This window comes from Hemicordylus capensis, chromosome 4, assembly GCF_027244095.1.
Source record: "Hemicordylus capensis ecotype Gifberg chromosome 4, rHemCap1.1.pri, whole genome shotgun sequence".
In the NCBI taxonomy this organism is placed as follows: Eukaryota; Metazoa; Chordata; class Lepidosauria; order Squamata; family Cordylidae; genus Hemicordylus; species Hemicordylus capensis.
In genome coordinates, this window is record NC_069660.1 from 281,994,102 (window position 1) to 281,998,414 (window position 4,313).

At 47.0% G+C, this 4,313-nt stretch overlaps 1 non-coding gene across 1 annotated transcript; it reads right to left on the reverse strand.

Moving 5' to 3' along the window:
• Nucleotides 1–1,006: 1,006 nt before the first annotated feature.
• On the reverse strand, nucleotides 1,007–1,078 carry TRNAA-CGC (transfer RNA alanine (anticodon CGC)). Its single transcript has one exon. It is a non-coding gene; the product is annotated as a tRNA-Ala (tRNA).
• Between the last annotated feature and the right edge of the window lie 3,235 nt (nucleotides 1,079–4,313).

A 4,313-nucleotide genomic window follows, 5' to 3' on the forward strand; every position in this document is an offset into this window, starting at 1 on the left:
CCATCTTGTCATCCCATCCTTTTTCTATGGCTTGACAAAGTGTGGGGGGGGGACCATAAGATGCAAGGGAAAGCAAGTTTTCTCCATTGCACTTCTCTCCCTTTAAATACATTAAAGCTTGGGATGCAATGACGTGGCATCCCTGTTACCAAGCAGCGGAGGGAGAAGACAGGAGAGGGCAGGGGGTGGGGTATTAGCTCTGAGAGTTGGCTAGCGGGAAACGCAGCCGTCCTAGAACTGATGCATTTCGGGGCTGCTCTGAGCCAGCCTCTGGATGGTAGCAGGAGGAGCTTGTGCACAAAACACAGGTTATATCAGCAGCAGAACCTGGATGACACAATGCTGCCTTCAAACCTGAAGTTTCAGCAGTAAAACTCACTACAAACCAGAGGTTCGAATTACAGTTCAGGTTTGAAAACTGACCTGAGGTTGAATGACAAAACAGTGGTTTCACACTTTCAGATGTTCACAAAGTCGAACCTCTGGCATGTTTGCCTCTGATTAGGCATCATGTCCAGAGGTGGCCAGTAACAGCTTTTGACTGTCTTTAAGGTGTGTCCTTCAAGCTGATCAATTTCCTGCACATTTTGTTCAAGTCCTCCCCCACCTCACCCAGGGTTCCATTACCTCTTCCTACCTGCTTGTCTGTTAACTCTTAACTGTCTGAGCTCATGAACATTCCATCCCATTCACTACTATGGGGCAACTGAGAGGCAGATATGGGATTGCCCCCTTAGGGTTTTTTTCCCTTCAGATTTTTTGAACACTGACATATCTGTGGGTGCCCCCGAATCTGTTGGTACCTCCCACTTCCCCACAGGCACTCTGGTTAGCCATCCATAAGATCCCAAATATCAGCATTTTCGGAAATAGTATATAGATGCATAGGAACAGAAGAAGCTGCCTTATACCGAGGCAGACCATTGGTCCATCTAGCTCAGTTTTGTCTACACTGACTGTGAGCATATCTCCAAGGTTTCAGGCAGGAGTCCCTCTCAGCCCTACCTGGAGATGCCAGGGATTGAACCTGGGGCCTTCTGCATGCGAAGCAGATGCTCTACCACTGAGCGACACCCCCACCCCCACCCCCACCTCCATTGTTTCCAATGGAAAAGAGTGCTCTGCCCAAATGCAGTTTACAGTCGTTCCGCAGCAGCCCTGATGCTACACTGTTGGGGCTGATTTTGAAGTTGTGCAGGAACCCCAAGGAGCCCTCACCATTGTCAGGAGGCTGTGCATCATGTCAGCCACTAAAATTAATGTAATCATTAAAATCAGTGCAATAAGTATGTAATATTGTCATGATCTATATGTGACTTTCACATGGAAGTAAGGTCGTCCACACATTCAAAGTGGAGAGGGCTGGGAAGGAGGCAGCTAGCATCCTGCCTTCCCTCCATGCAAAAAGAAAGAAATTGTTTGGTCCCCAAAATAATCTCTATTCCTCCTAATGGGAGGAAGTCATTTGGTCCCCAAAATTGTTGCATGTCATCTATAAAAGTCCCTAGCTGACAACCCTATCGCCTCCATACCTCCTTCTACAATCTTCACCTCGGGCTTTTGAAAATGCCTGAGGCAGGAGTGAGAGGAGAAGAAAGCAGGGAATCCGTTGTGTCAGTGCACTGCTAAGTAAGGTCAGGGGAAGGGAGAAAAGGCCCATCTGGGAGGGAAAGAGATCCAGTAGGGAGGGGCAAAGAAGAGCGATGCACTTTGAGGGCCTGGTGGGGGGGGGGGGAGGGGGAACCCAGGTAGGAAATATGCAGATGGCACACAGAACACAGAATGAGCCCCTGGTGGCGCAGTGGTAAAACTGCTGCCCTGTAACCAGAAGGTTACAAGTTCGATCCTGACCAGGGGCTCAAGGTTGACTCAGCCTTCCATCCTTCCGAGGTCGGTAAAATGAGTACCCAGAATGTTGGGGGCAATATGCTAAATCATTGTAAACCGCTTAGAGAGCTCCGGCTATAGAGTGGTATATAAATGTAAGTGCTATTGCTATTGCTATTGCTAACACAACACCTCTGGCACCAGGGGGGCTTGTGCTGACCCTCTGTGTAAGAGTTGTGCCATTCAATTCAGCTTTTATAGTTTCAACGTATAAAGGTTTGGATAATACGTGTTAGATTTGGCAGTTCTAAGGGGAAATACAAATGTTTCTAAAGCATAGCAATTTGACAGCATCTTCTGTGCTCTTGGATAACTTCCAGAGATTTCTATGAGGCTACCTTTGCCAGATAGCTTTCCAATATGTTGTGCCCTTGATTATCATCTGAAAAGAAGTCCAATTCCATTTCACGATACAAACTGGAATTATCATAGCCGGAAGGGTTGAAAAGTTCCAGGTAATTGTTGGGGCTGGGGGTGGGGGCAGGGAAACTCCGGGAATGGAGATTAAATTAAATGACCTGGTTTGGCTTGCAAAACAAGTATGGCAGTGAAATTAGGGGATGAGGCCAGTTTTCCATTTCTTAAATCCCATTTCAGGTTCATTCTGCTACAGTTTAGTTCGCTCCTGAGCTAGAAGTGCCAGCACGGAAGCAAAGATCAATTTGTTTGAAATCTTTCGTGAGATTTACATTCTCAGATGTTAAGTATTTACATCTAATGTTTCTCTCAAAAGAGTTGACGAATCTATCTCCATACGCTCCAGCCTTGTTTCTCAGCCAGGGTGCAAACAAACATATGCCTCCACAAGTTCCCTATTATTGTGTGATACCAACTGCAAAACACATATGAATCCTGTGTGTTTGTCGTGTGACTGTCAGGTTTGTGAGCACTTAGAGAGGATTTGCCCTTTCCCTCACCACATTCTTTGGGTGTTGAATAAACAGAATAGGAAATCCAACAAGAGAGGGTTAGTTTGTTCTGCATTTGTGTACATGATGTGGTAACAGCTTTGCTTTGCGCATCATGTTCTTTTTATAGGCAAACTTTGTTACCAACCAAAGGTCCTGGTGTGTCCATTTCACTAGTGGGTTTTTTGTTTGTTTGTTTCAAGTATCAAGGACAGAATCTGAACCAAGGGAATTCCAGGTTCTTCGAAAATCATTCTCGACACATTCCTCATTAGGCATCTGTTTATTCCAAAACACACACACACAGGGGAAAGAATTAGATAACACTTTTCTGGCTTACTAAATGGGTTCGACTTAGTAAATATGGTACTCGATTTTCAACGGATTCTACCATCTGTCAGCAAACTTATTGCTTTTAGCAGGCTTTTTCCCCCTGGTGACAGTCTACTCATTTGTTTTCTCCTTTGTTCTTTTTGCAGATAGACTTTCTTATGATGTTCAGCAGAAAAACAAAGACAACACACGAATTCTCCAAATGCACAGAGCAAACAAAAAAGCTACAATGAGGGTGTCATATATTCCATTGTGCTTTCGTTCTATACCCTGTTTCATTTTTATAAGACTTAGTTATCATGCAAAATTACCTGCAACCGTTCTTAAGGGCAGAATTCGGAGAATGACAGGCATAAGTAGCAATGGTTAAGTTCCCCCAGTTTCTGTTCACGGTGAACTCACCTAAATGATTACTTCGGCTAGGTTCAGATTGGGCTCAGATTCGCTCATTGAAACATTGGGCCATTCTGAGCTCAGTACACTTTCAATGTCAGGTCCTGGAGACCTGCCAGTCCACCAACATGATGAGGTCCAGAGGCCTGTCCAAGCTCAGTTCCCTTGGGAATCTTCCCTTATATGGCAGCAGTAACAAGGAAGGCAACTTGATGCAGCAGCAGTGTCCTGGGGACAAAGGTCCCTGGGATCTATAGATTCCAATGGTTCCTGTTTCCTTACTAAGGACCCAGAAGCCCTGGGAAACAATATTTCCCAGTGGTTTTGGCATGCCTAATGAATGCCCAGGGGCACACCAAGATGATTTGGGCGGCCAGACCACCCAGATGTCGCAGCCACAAACCCCCCTTCCCCCCCCCACACACACACGTGGGCCCCTGAATCCTCCTCTGGGGGGCCCACTCTTGCCAAACCTCCGTGGGGTTTTCTTAAGCCGGGCTTGCGATGATCTCTAAAATGTGCAGGTGCGCCTTGCACTTCGGTAAAGACACTGGCCCAAACGGACGTGGCCAGCATTCCTCCAGTCTTTCCACTGCCAAGGGAGGGGGGAGACGGGAGAAGGACTACTCCGCTCCTCCCCACCGCAGGCACCCCTCAGCTGCATTAAGGGGGGGAAGTTTAAAAAACAAAACAAAACAGAGGTTTGGAGGGGCGGGCGTGGGGTGGCTGTGGAGGACCCCGGCCATTTGGAGGCTCCCCCTGGAACTTGGAGAAACGGACCCGGTCCCCACT